The sequence below is a fragment of the Amblyomma americanum genome, chromosome 5, assembly GCF_052857255.1.
Source record: "Amblyomma americanum isolate KBUSLIRL-KWMA chromosome 5, ASM5285725v1, whole genome shotgun sequence".
Lineage (NCBI taxonomy): Eukaryota > Metazoa > Arthropoda > Arachnida > Ixodida > Ixodidae > Amblyomma > Amblyomma americanum.
Genome location: NC_135501.1, coordinates 156,035,393 through 156,049,647, shown reverse-complemented (window position 1 = coordinate 156,049,647; position 14,255 = coordinate 156,035,393). Strand labels below are relative to the sequence as shown.

Genomic DNA, 14,255 nt, shown 5'->3' with positions numbered 1-14,255 from the left:
AACCCTCGTAACTAGATGCGTAACAAACATCGTAACTAGATCCGTATTTTATCAATAGGTTGTTTCTAACTACGCGAATTAATGGTGCAAGAAGACTTGTACTTCTTTCTGGCTTTCTGCGGCTATTATCTTTTTGATCATCAGGCGTCTGCACAGCCAGTGATGCTACGCATGGTTTGGTGGCGACGTGACAAATGCACAAAAATTAGTCCAGAGCAGCCTAAAAGGCGCAAATTCTCATTACCCCGAGCTTACTGGGTTTATATCTTCAGGTGAGAAAATAAAAATTCTAATAGTCTGATAGTAAGATACCCCCAAAAAAAGAAAGGTGTGCTGCTGCCCTCATTCCTAGAAAGGAAGGAAATCAATTATTATGAGTAAGAAAGGAAAACAGCGGAAGTAGCTCCGAAAACAAGCGAAATCTGGGACACTGCTGCCGCTGCGCTGTGCTGAGAACAGATGAGAAGCTGTCCGCTCCAAGACTACTCTAGAAGGCGCTTTAGCACCAATGTTAGACAAAGGAGGAAGCAAACTAGGAACATTTTAGCAAGAACACAAAAGTTTAATGTTATGGTTTCGTAATTACCTCGGGTTGTCCTCGTCAATAAATTCTTTTCGTATCTTGCGACCGGCACGCAACAGAAGGCAGACTGACACCCGAGGTCTCTCTCTAAAGAAAAACGCAGGAGATTCTATAAGATTTTATCAAGAATTCTAGCAGTTTAGCACACTAATCAGAATATGCTATACCCGCAGTAATTTCACACGGGTAGGCTCTATTTCTGTGTAACAAAAGAAAATAGGCGGTTGCAGTTATGAACGTGTTCGTTCGTTTGAAAGTGTCCAACTGAGTGTGCGCTGCTGCATGTCTAACTTGAAAACCTGACATTGTTAAGAGAGGAATTGCACTACGTAAATTGGAGGGGGCATTCAATCTCCGCCTTGAGTGTATGACGCGATAGCGTAATGGGTTATGGATTCCCTACCTAGACCAACTTGCCACTCTTTTTTATTTATTAATCCTTCCGGAATTTTTCACTCCCGGCCAACGCCTTCGACGCCACGTGAACCTGATGCTTCTGATGCTACGCATGGTTAAACGGATGCGCGGAGCGGCAAACCACGTAGAAGCGCTGCCAGGCGCCTGGTCGAAACGCACGGAACTCAAGTTGCAGTCGTAGTTCGTCGGCACACCATTCTCGACAAACCCGGTGCCACGAACGCCAGCATAGCTTCCGCGCCGAACGAACGGGCAGCAAGCCGCAAGGTTCGTGGTGAACGCGCTTTGGATGTGCGCTGCGTTGTTCGCCGCTCACCGCGTGATTCCTGCGTGTCCGCACGGCCCCACTGCGCCCGAACGAGATAAGCGGCAGGCGCTGCCGTCGCGCGCTATCTTTTGGGGCAGTGGCGTAAATTGCGAGGGGAGGAGGAGGAGGAGGAGGAGGAGGAGGAGGAGGAGGGAGTGGTTTTAGCGCGAAACGCCTGATGGCGCTACGTGCGCGCCAAGCGAAGTTGAAAAGTAGCGGAAACGTACTTTGCTACTCGCTTAACTGCGACTTCTGTAATTTACATGCTCAGAAATACTAATATACACCAACCTATTTGTCTTTAAAGTACCCTTTTAAAGACAACATCGTATTCACTAGGCGCGCCTTTATTCATTCCAAGCTATCGAGCTGGCGTGGTGAAGTGGTTAGCTTGCTCATCTCGCACTCAGGAGGCCCTGCTTCGATTCGCCAAGTCGACGATTTTCCTGCTCAGTTTTTTAAATAACGCTTCTGGGCTTTTCGCTCACGGCCAACGCTGCCGACGCGAACGACGACACCATGTTTTCTGGAACACGGGGCCCTTTACACTATCGCGTTAATAATAGCAATTCCAGCTGAGTGTGCGCTGCAGATTGTACAACTTCAAAACCTGACATTGTGAAGAGAGGAATTGCATCACGTAAATTCAGAGCCCAATGACATATATAGAACTGGTAGCAGTAGTGACTGGTATATGATTAAAAACGGGACATCAAACCAGGGATAATAAAAAGGATGTCAGTAACGCGAGATGGATATCACCACTTTTGTGTTACTTTTCATTTAAGGCTTATTTGAATATTTCGGAACGCACTGTAATGAGAAACAAGTGTAAAGGAATTTTTCAACGGTGCGCAATAGCTGCAAACGCCTCACTGCTTATTACGACGGAAGCTATATTATCTGAGCCTAAAAAAGTGAGCCAAATGCCAAGGCATTCAAGTTTGAAGAGTTCCTATAATCCATTCCATTTAGTCTGCTGGTGTGGAGGAGCAACACTACTTGAATTATTAGTCTGAGCATGCTCCCGCCTTGCAAACTTGTTCTATAAATTTCCTCAAGTAACAATTGCGACTTCCGCAGACGACGCGGCAGGTGTCGGCATCCGCGAAGCTTTACACTTGAAAGCGGTACATCAATTTATAGCTAAGGTCGAGAGAGAATCTTTCTCCTATTACTAGGAGGAAAGCCGAGGATTCGTAGAGAAAGCCATCGCAGAGGGCTCATGGAAAACAAAGGAAAAAATAAAAATGCAATTGCTGCAGTAGTGCAGGTTAATGGGTAGAGTGCAGGAAAATGAATGCCATTGACAAGACCACCATATCGATTGAAGAGCATCTAAAACAAATCAGCGTAGATCGGGATGCTGTCGAAAGGCTAATTAATGTACAGAAACAGCAAGCCATAGTTTCTGATAACAGCCCTGCAATAGCGTTAGAGAGTCATAGAAATAGCTTTTTCGTTTTGATTGATGACACAGCTGGAAATCACCGATGTAGTGAATGCAAGGCTAATCCCGTGCGCACTCTATCAAAACGAGCCCCTTAGCAGAGATAAACCGCTTCCTTTTTTCAACAGCTGATAGTATGGCACACAAGGACAGATAAAAATGAAAGAAACTACTGCAATACACATTTAGTCAAGAAAAGTAGTTGGAACATAGAGTGCACGTGTAGGAAAAAGTCAACTGAACTTGAAGTAAACTGCCATTTAACTGTTCTCTAGTACTGAGAACTCGCTGTGAATAGCCTCTGAAACTTACTGCACGCCGTCATAGCTGCCTTAATTTTTTTTGCCGCGCTCTAACTTTTCCAGTGAGAAATTTCCAACCCTTGCCGCCAAAACTTCTGTACGGTTCCTTTACGTCAGCTTATCGGCAGTTATTTTGTTTTCACTGGAACCTCTCTGTTCAAGAAAAACAGGCTAATTTTTGCGCTTCATTTTGTTCTAAAGCGTCGCCTCCTAGTTTATTACCACTGCGCAGCAGTTTTCCAAAAGTACCTTGGTAGGGATCTCCAATTTCATTCTTCAGGGGATTTAACTCTCGCTGAACTGGTAGTGCTGGTTTTGGGTGGTCAGAAAGGCGCCCAGGAGGAGACAAACTACTCCCCTCATAAATACGCTTTCCTTGCGGCGTGTGGCCTTTTAGAAACCCGATTAAAAGGTAGGGAGTAAAAAGAAAAAAGTAAAAGAGAAGAAGATTCCTGTTAACATCACTGGTGAAGGCTGTCGTCGCCATTTTGATGGGCGTGTTGTTGGCTGAATGCTGAACATCATGTTGTACATTCGGGAGTCATCCCCAGGATTTTCCTTCCTTTTTTCCCGTTTTTATCATCGTCTTCTGTCATCTACTGTCACCAAGAATTCCTGAAGGCTCTTTCTCTCTTCTTTGTGATGAAAAGAGAGTGGAGTCACATCCACCGCTAAAAAATGAGTGCTGTGTCCCACATGCTGGATAAGTAACAGCAAGTTGTAACTGAACTTGCTAATGCGTGTAATACCCCTGTCACACGGGCACTTTCGATCCTCATTGAACTCGATCTACATCGAGATTTTCGAGCACGCTCGAAACATCCGGTGCTACACGGGCATTTTCAATGCTCATTGAGAAGTTTCGCTCATGTGTGTTAGGTGGCGCCAGATGTTCCACCGACAGCCATAACAAGGTGATGTCCGGCAACACTGTGCAGCCGAAGGCAGTGGCAGCCAAATCCGTAGCCAGATGTGATAGCGGTTGGCGCCAAAACCAAAAGCTTTGTTGTCACAGCTGTGTAGGTTATTATGAGTCTCGAAAGGAAGCGTGAGATTGCTCTTATGATGGTGGCGGCTGCTGACCTCGAAGTAGAGATTGAGGCGGCTAAAAGTCAGACAGACAGTGTGAAAAGGCGGCTCCTTTTTGCGAACGGGTTGTGTATCGCAGCTACGGTTGCGTGCGATGGTACAGTCCAGCGGGAAAGGTGGATGTACAATCGAAACGAACGCTGGTTCGAGGACACTCTCCCCCACCTCGGTGAGCGGTTCTTTAAACAGAGCTTCCGTGTGACTCCTCCGACGTTTCGGTACATAGTCTAAGCTTGCCGGCCCCTGCTGCAGCGCGTCGACACGAATATGCGGTTGGCCATCTCTGTCGAGAAGCGCGTTGCAGTGGCGATGTATAAGCGGTGCTCCTCGGCAGAGGATAGGTCTGTGGCCAATCTTTTCGGCCTGGGGCGATGCACCGTGAACACCATATATCGGGAGTTTTGTGACGCCGTAGTGTGCCTACTTGAGGACAAGTGGATAAACATGCCCTCTCCAGACGCAATGGGCGACCACATTAGAGAGTTCGGCGCCATTTGCGATTTCCCACAAGCGATAGGGGCACTCGACGGTTGCCATTTCCCCGTGTCGCCGCCCAAGGAAAGCGCACCAGACTACTACAACTACAAAGGCTGGTGAGTTATCTCATATTTGGCTTATGTAGAGCTTACATGTTGCATCCATAAAGGCAGCATTGCAGCAGTACGAATTTGCTAATGCAAAAGTCTTCAGTTCACAAGTCATTGTGCATGTCCATGATTTGTGAAGAATCCTTTTAATGCTGTTTTTCTTTTCACAGGCACAGCATCGTGCTGCTCGCCTTGGTAGACCACCGGTACCGCTTTCGGTACGTGAACGTTGGATCAGCAGGGCGTTGCCACGATGCCTACATCTACCAACGCTCCCAGCTGGCAGAGTTTATTGAAGGGCCAACATTTCAGGCTCCAGCTGCAGACTTCAGTGGAACATCTGTGCCTCCGTTAATACTCTGCGACCAAGCATTTCCCCTCACATCACACTTGATCAAACCCTTCAGCCACAGCGCCCACTTGGATGCCGATATGAAAAGGTTGAACTACCACCTGTCGAAGGCTAGAAGGGTAGTTGAGAACGCCTTTGGCAGACTGAAGGCAAGATTCAGGTTCTGCATGAAGAGGATGGAGTGCAGCATAGATACAGTTCCACTGGTGATCCGCGCCTGCTGCACGCTGAACAACATCTGTGAAGTATTTGGGGACCAAGTTATGCAAGACTGGACCTCTGATGCACAAGTTTCCGAGGCCCTGTATCAGCAGCCACAGAGAGTCACAGATGACCAAACCGCAACTGGTGCTGCAGTACGAGCTGCAATACTAGAGTACTACAAGCAGCGAGCACAGAACTGAGGTAAACCGTGCTATCCATTTACAATAACGGTGTTTGCTGGCTGGCTAGTTGGTGCAATCCATTCACTTCAAGAAACTGTGTGAAAAGATAATGGAACACACAGGAGACGCACACATATACATATACGCACACATAAGTTATACCTTTTTATAGGCTTCACAGCCAACAGTTTACAAAAAAATGAACATATCACATTCAACGGAACCAGATCAAAAAGATGCGAGGACAAGACAAAAAAGACACTGGCTGGCTTTATTTTGTCGTTCGTCTTTGTACGCTGGTCCTGTAGTTTGACCATGAATTACCAACACGCCCACAATGCTTTGTTGCTACCGTATATATCACCCGAAAAATATCACAAACTGCTGCGAAATATACTCAGGTACTGGAAATATGCTCAGGTACTGGAACAGGTGTAAAAAGCATAAAACAGCAAGGAAGAAAAACAATAATAGACAAAATTGAAAGGAGTAACCTCAGATGTCCCACTGCATGTGGTTAACATAGCCATGATTATTGCAAATCACTCAGGTATTGCAGAAAGTGCGAAAAATGCTAAACAATAGATAAAATCATAAGGAGTCACATTAGAAAATGTCATATTGCACATAGTTAACACAGCCACAAACCACAAATCACTGTGCCACATTGCGCAGGAACTGGAAAAAAAGCAAAAAAATGTGCACGAAAACAGAGACAAAATCTCGGCTCACATCGGATGATGTCATATTGCATGTGATTAACACTGCCTTCAATATCACAAATTGCTGCGCAATATCACGCACGCACTGAAACAAGTGCAACAAATGCACAGGAGCAAGAAAGGAAAACAAAAAAAAATAGATAAAATTTGAAAGGAGTCGCATTACATAACGTCATACTGCACATAGTTAACACAGCCTTCAGTACAACAAATCACCACACAACATTGCGCAGGTGCTGAAACAAATGGGAAAAATGCTTTTATAACACTTCGGAATTCGACTGCCGTCGGTCCAAGAGTGAGTTGCAGCAAAAGACAGCAGGGAGTCGGTTTCCTCGTATTCACTGTGCGAAGAGTACAACTACTCCATAACAAAAATCTATGCGATGTCGTCACCGTCTACCATGGCCGACTCAAATCTCGTTAGGCACGAAATCCAGCGCAAACAAAAAATACACGCGAGAACTCAACATCTCCACGGTGAGCAGACGACAAAACCTGCGTGCACGCGCTCGATTAAAAATTGTCGCTGCTGACGTGCCGAACCTGCGCCACAGAACTGGTTCAGCACCGCGCTGGCAATACTTTTTCAGGATTGGTGCCGTGAACCAGCACTGAATCGAAACCAGCTATAGCGCAATGACATCTCGAGAAGCGTGAATTCAAAGCAACGAAGCAGAACAGGTGCAGGTGAGAAAGCCAGTGCCTGCGAAGTTGGAGGCCGTCTAAAAATGCTTACTTACCGGTACATCTGCGTCAAGTTTCTTATCTTGTGGCGCACCTCTGCTGATGTGCGATGGAACCCTAAAATCCGCAACGCCTCCGCGATTTCCGCGTACACTGCCGCGTTCGTCTTCTGGCGCCGCAAATCATTAAGGCGGTCCTGCCAGCAGTCGATGAGAGCGGCTGTCTCGCGATAGCTCCACAGTTTCCGCGCCGACGAGCAGGACTCCATCTTTGTTTACACTGACGGCGAAGCTTGGAGCGCGGTGTAGAGATTATTTTCAAATGTTTGCATATAAGCAGGCATAGTACCTGAAAAATGTTCTGTATTACATTTTAATCAATTACAACAACAACAATTGTGGTTTGGTTTTGTTAACTTTTGTTTATTTTTATAGCTTCATGAGAGCGAGGGTGTTCTCGATTGTGCTTGGAACCTCAAGCACTCTTGAGGAATCGGCATCGAGCCAAGCAGGATCGAGCTCGATTGCGCTTGAAAGTGGCCGTGTGACAACCGTCGATCTGCATTGAGTTCGATGAGCATTGACTCAATGAGGATCGAAAGTGCCCGTGTGACAGGGGTATAATTCCAGGTAGATTGAAAAACAGAACTGATAAACACATATTCAGAAACCGGGAGTTTTAACTCACTAAAGCACTTAAACCAGACACCTTTAAGAGATATAATTAGAATAAATATCGTATCAGCAGTTATATTGCCGTTTTTTCTTGTTCCTAACGCGACCTCAATTACTTGCCACAGCTCTCCTTCGGTTGATGAAACCAAAACCTATGCAGCGCCAACAATAAAATCAATTATATATTATTTAGCAATTCATGGCGAAAACATTCCTTTAGTGGTAGCAGGAGGAGCCATTTTTTTGTTATTGCCTGTGGCGCTAGTATATAAAATGTGCTGTACCCAGGGGGAAAACGGCTCCAAGAGTATATGAGAAGGCGAGTTAGTAAACAGGAGGCTTATTGGTCAGAGGCAGATAAGAAGGTATTTCAGAAATGCAACGACAAAATATGTTTTACACGGTAGTGAGTTGGCGAGAAATTTGACAACGAACCTGAACGCACTGTTGATAAAAAACACCACCTGTTGAGAATTAGTTGACGCTCAGAAAGTGTAAGCGAAATAAATGATTATTACACATTGAATATCAAGTGCTTGACTAGAATTACACCTGCAAGTAACAAAGAGAATCGAACTTTGATTTAAGCTTTTAAAATATTTGAGCTCTAGGTGTTAAATATTCAGCGCTGCTTGAAGAATTCTCAAACGAAGATTACAAATACGAAAATTACCCGCCTGTAAAGTGCGATATAAAAAAAGCTATAACGCGTTCTGTGTAGTTAATTGAAGGCGAGGGGCAAGTGCCTTTGGCACCTTTATATGATGAATAACTTTGCAAAAAATACTTTTCGTCTTATCGAACAAAATTTATTTTCCAGCAGTTGCATACTTTTCGCATCCACGTGCTTTTTTGTGTGTGGCCTGAGTTTTGTAATACAGTCTTATTGCAATGTAAATAAAGAACTAGTTTAATAATGGTTGAGCGCAGTATATGCTACCTTAAGCAGCGCCATTCTTTCCGAAAATCATGAAAGTGAGAAGGAAGGTTCGCAATATAAATAAGAATATTAATAGTCCCCACCACAGAAAAATGAAGACGTATAAATATAATTATATCATCATGCATAATACTTTAGAGATCGAACTTTTTTTGATGAACAGTGTTCTTGGTCAGTATATTGCGCAAATTTTCTTTAATTTCGGCGCTTTATTCAGCGGACGTGGAATTTATGCTAAGAAAACAGATACGAAAGCCAAATACAGTGCCAATAATCAGTAAATAAGAAGACCATTGATTTTATGCCTCGGCGAGGTGTGCTTACTAATTAAGGTACAAGAGAAAAAATTCTACTAGGAGAACACCGAGACGCTTAAATGAGAAACAATGGCTGATATAAAATGTCAGAAAATCGGCTGATTTACGTGAAGGAACGTACTTAAACCGGGGGCCAAGTTCTCCAGGGTGCATACCCAGGAACAAAAACGAATAGCTCAGTTATTAGGCAGATGATTAAATCCATGCTTGCTGAAGTGATAGTCAGACTCACATGTTTCAATATTGTGCAGTGAAAGCAGATGTCAGTTAGCAGGCTTGACACCTATCAACCACAATCCCTCCTTCAGCGTTCCAGACAATTCTGTTCCCGATGGTACTATCGGCGTCAAATGAAATGCGAACAGCGCAGCACGTGGCCAAAGGTCTAATTACACCGTGTGTCTGCCATCATCAAAGATATGCGCACTGATTTGGTCTACCATTGTTTTGCTTCGTTTTGGTGTTCTTTTTCTCACTTTGCCGCTGGAGCGCCGCATTCGCGTACTTTCCACCGAAATCAATTTGCGCAGTGCGGTTCGGCTGGCGGCAGCGGCTGTGGCCACGTGGATGATCTGTGAGCTCTTAGCTTCCTAGCCTGGGGCACCATGATTTTGCTTGCATCATTACTGTGTTATCAGCGTCCGGTTCAGATGCGAACAGTGAAAGAGACCGATCTGGTTGAGGTCGATGGAAAGTGCGAATGTGGCGCTTCAGTGCAAAAGCGAAAAAACTAGCTCGAAGACAGCAGAAGCAAAGCTATCGCAAGTCGGTTGAGTGCGCCTACGTCAGACCACGATGGGCAGACGGCATAAACTCTACCTTTGACTACGCACTCCGTTGTTCGCATTTCATTTGACGCACATAGTGAGTCTTTAAAAAAAAGAGAGCATGAAAGAAGCGGAAACCACTTCGAATAGCGATATATTCTTTCTTGAACGCATGACATTCTTCAGCGAGAGGCTCAACACACACTATCGCATTATAATATTCCCATTTAAAACTCTTTCGCGTTGAGCGCGGTATCAAAAGGGAATACGAAACAAAATGAAGGAGCAAATGACAAACATGGCAAGAATAACAAGCCAGAAGCCGTATTAGATGCCTGCCAGCAGACCTTTGATAGTGGAAGCTCATCTTGGCAGAGTAGTTTAAGCGCTTCGAAGGCAAACCTGTTAGCTTAAGGGGCTTAAGCACTTGCGACTAGCTAGAATGGGAAAGAAGAGTGGCCTCTGTCGCTTCTCTGAACCTACGCGAAGCCTCTTTAAGTAGATACAACAGCCGAAAATATCGATGGACAAAGAAGAAACAATAGATTGTCAACGAACGTTCTAGCTGTAAAAAATTTCATGAAGATGCACTTTTCTTTTTTCACCGAATGCTCAGAAACCAGAATCCTAGACTAATGACAAGAGGAGGCAGAGACGATGGATGATTGGAACGTTATGCTAAAGGAAAAACAGAAATATATTACAAGCCCAATTCTATTGCCTCTAGTCACACGACACTAGCTAGCTATGTGCGGCGTTTTCGGTGCTCGCTGCCGATCATGTCCTCGCCAGATAAGTGCGCCCAACATTTTAGCCCTGAGCTTAAAGTCTGCTTTAGCTTCCTGCTTGTATGAAATACGACTGTTACGCATCGATGGCGTACCAAGACAAACAAGAATGACATTTTGGTGTTTTTGTGACTTTACCGGTGTGTGTAAAAAAGGGTTGACCGTAAATTGGGGACCGCGCAGCGAGTTACGCACAGGACTATGATAGGTGTATGTAAAGTTGGGATGCAGGATGAAGGCAGAGCGGGCCATGAAAGAAGCGCGAGTTAACGACAACCCAGTTGAAATTATGAAGAAAATATTATGGGGAAGGAGACATCCAGTATGCGCCTGGGATAACAGACTGTATTAAAATCGAAAGCAAGAGCAGAAGGGGGCGGTAGGGAGTGAGGTGAAAGGATGAGGTGAGGAAATTGGCAGACGTAAGATAATGTCACCGTATCTTGCTAAGAAAAGGTTTTATTGGTTGAATATCGGAGACACCTTTTTCCTGCAGTGGACGTAGCTTGATGGTTATGGTACAGGCGCTAACTTTTTCTTTTTATTATTGTTCATTATTATATTGCGAGGGCATCTGGGACCAAAGAATTGCATGACACAAACTATTTTTCTTCTTGTCAAGGCGTGGTCAAAGGCACATTTCACAAGCATGTAACCCTAGAAGAAGCCGCGAAACAGGCCAGCGGAAAGCTTGTACCAATTGTATCACCAGCGGGCACCCGACGGCACTGGGGATTTAACCCCGCACCTCCCGATTGTGAGGCGGTTACTCAAAGGCCACCTCTGCGGTAACTATACGCTATTCAACCCTGGCTTTATAAGCTATACCTTTGACATTGGCCACACCTTTTTTTTTTGCGCAACTCTGAATTCTGACCACACATAAAGAAATAATGGTTTGTTGCATCTATTTGTCTCAAAATCCCTTACTTTTGACAATATCATGCGAAATCCCGTTCCACGTGTTCGAAATCGACGAGTAGCCGAGCTGCATTGCTCTTATTGGTAGCCGCCCAATACGCGCCACTTGTTGTCGGCTGCCGCTATTTACACCGAGCAGAACCATGTTAATTCTGGTTTAAATGGCGCACCACTGTGCTTAGGTGCATCGACGAACACGTTAATAATAAAAGCAGCAGACATCTGTCAACGTCTAGTTGCCACTATCCGGGGAGTTATCCGCCCAATACTATCTAAACCCCTGTGAAACGCAGTTTCTCTTTCCAGGCTGGTTTTCTGATGCTTTTTCTCATGATCTGCTTGGGCTACAGCATTTCTCTTGGTAGCATTGTTATCAGAAATTTCAGGCAGTGTTTTTGAACTAGGATCAATAATTAATAAATATTAGTTCTTTTTTTGTATTTCTACAAAAATTTTAAAGTGAAATTATGCACTAAATTGCCTGTCAATTAAAATTCCATGCAATATTTTTCATAATCTCAGTTCTGCAGTACGCTCTCTGTAATCTTCAATATCTGGAAAATAGTTCTCCCTAGCGCTTGTCGTCTCTGAAAAAACGGTCAAATGCAGTAAACATTGATGTTTTCTGATAATCGCCTTTGAACCAAGAAAAAACTGTTTTATTACAATAGAGGTCTCTTTCAATAAATGCTGACGCATTTTTTCAATAGCCACCAGCCTAGTAGCCCCCTCCACCATCCATGCTTCTTCTCTGTGATGGCTGCCTTGCCTTCGGTGTTCCTAAGTGGCCAGTCGTGTAGCCCTCTCTGCAAAGTGCAGTCGCCGCTGGTCAGCTTCGCGCAACGACTGGACTGTGAACTGTGCTCGAGATACTCCGAATGACCTCAGAACGTCAGCTCGATCAATGCTGCCTTCATTAAAAGTTAGCACGGCATCCATGGGCGCTGATTTCGACGTCTTGAAACAAAGAAAGAGATTATTTGGAGTGCGCTCCCGGACAACATTGTTGAACGCCTCATTCGCGTTCTGTGTCTTTCCATGGAGGCATTGCTGGAGAAGCTTAAGTTTTGAGAGTCCCTGAAACACTGGCCTCACTGCCTCTATCACCGCAGCCGGGAGGGAATCCTTGTGGACGTAATGTGTGAAAGCTTCGATGTAGACAGGCACGTGTTGGTCGCGGCATCCACCCCTGAATTGTGTTGCGAAGATTTGGCGTCATCGGAGATCGACTTATGCCAGTTTTAGTGGAAGCGACGCTTTTAAAGCACTTCTTTGTCTTCGACATTGAATTACCGCTAAATAGGCAGCACCAAAGTAAAAACAAATTCGATTGTCCGCGGAAACACGCCAAAGCACGAGCAAAATGCCTCGCGTTGCGAGTAATCCGGCTGCGTCTGAGGATTGATTGAACTAAATAAAATATGATAGCTAGCTTTTCACGGTGGCCCAATGAGTGACAGCCATCCCGCTACATGGAAAAAGTAGGCGTTGCAAAAAAAATATTTTTCACTTTAGGAGAGGTACAGATCCTGAGCACGTGTCAAAGGGGGCTGCCACCAAGGTTTCAATTTGAGGTAAATATTCCGTGTGCGCGTAAATGAAATACTGAACCATAATAAGGAAAGAGTATGGATTTTAAATTACACAAAAGGAAAGATTGATTTTTTTTCAGGAAATGTTGCCTACCCCGTTCTCTAAAGGGTTAGCGTCCCGTAAGCGCATTCCTCGTCAACTCCTGGAGCGAATGTTGCTCCCCTTCAATGCAGCTGCCCCCTATTATCTTCTCCACCGCAAATTTCAGGCATGCCAGCTTCTAATTAGTGCATTGCTACGCAAATATCGCTCACTGCGTGCGCCAATTTTCTACCTTTGCGCCATGCCTTGTCATTGTTTTTATGGAGTGCATGTTCCACCGTAGATGCATGTTATGGAGCTATAATGGTGGCCGCCTGTTCGAGAGAACCATGAATGGAATAGTAGCCGAATATCAAATACCACTTGCTAAAGGTAATCATTCTGGAAGTGCTCTAGCTAAGCTTTAAAATCAAACAAATCACGGTGTTTGCATATTTTCGATAAGCTAGAAAAACGGCAGTAGCGGCTATTGATCATACATAACAATGCCCAGCCACTGGTCTCCTGGTCTGTTTTTGTTGTTTGATAAGTGTTAATTTTGATTTGGGGGACAAACACGGGCCGTCTTTTCTGCATGAATATCGTAAACTGACAGGAGAAATCAGGATGGCTTGCAGAAAGTATGGTGGAATAAAACTTTAGAAAAGGCTATGGAAAGATAGGAAGGGTTGTGTTGAAGTGTTTTTTGGCGATGACTGTTGCCTAGTGGAAAAGAAGCGGTAAATTATACAAATGGAAATTTGAACTAATGTGTGACTAATATCTGAACGACGAAAGCGCGAACTCAGACTTCAAACAAGCAGCGATGCGTAACGCCCAGCTAGTTACAATGCGTACAACAATGCGTATCTTATACGTGTTCTATACTGAAATACTTCCCTTTCGCTTCTGTCCCCCAGCAGCGCTGAAAAGTACGCATCAGGAGAACCCACGAAGGTGTAATTAGTGATAAATGACCCTCTTCACTTAACCCGGCTCTTCGAGAGCACTCAAACGAAATGTGAAGGGTTCTTTACTCCAGAGACGAGGAAAAGGCGAAGAAGAAAAGGAATCTTACTTAGCGCAATTAAAAACGCTGCAATCTGAAGAGCCACTTTAATGGAAGCAGGAGTCAAAGAGTAAAGAAGACGCAGGATTTTGATAACCTTGTTTTTTTTATAAATTTTATAGCTTTTGAATCTCCACAAAGTGAAAGCTTTGGTTGCATTCTTTTGTCCGAACTTTAAGATCACAATTCATTTTAGGTTCTTTTCATCCACGCGTCATCACCTTGCTAATTCAAGGGTTCTTGCTTTCTCGGACACAAGCCAGTGGAAAGCCACTCTATTTAA

At 44.5% G+C, this 14,255-nt stretch overlaps 1 pseudogene; it reads left to right on the top strand.

Moving 5' to 3' along the window:
- The first annotated feature begins 4,088 nt into the window (after nt 1-4,088).
- On the top strand, nt 4,089-5,491 carry LOC144134285 (uncharacterized; annotated as a pseudogene).
- The last annotated feature ends 8,764 nt before the right edge of the window (nt 5,492-14,255 follow it).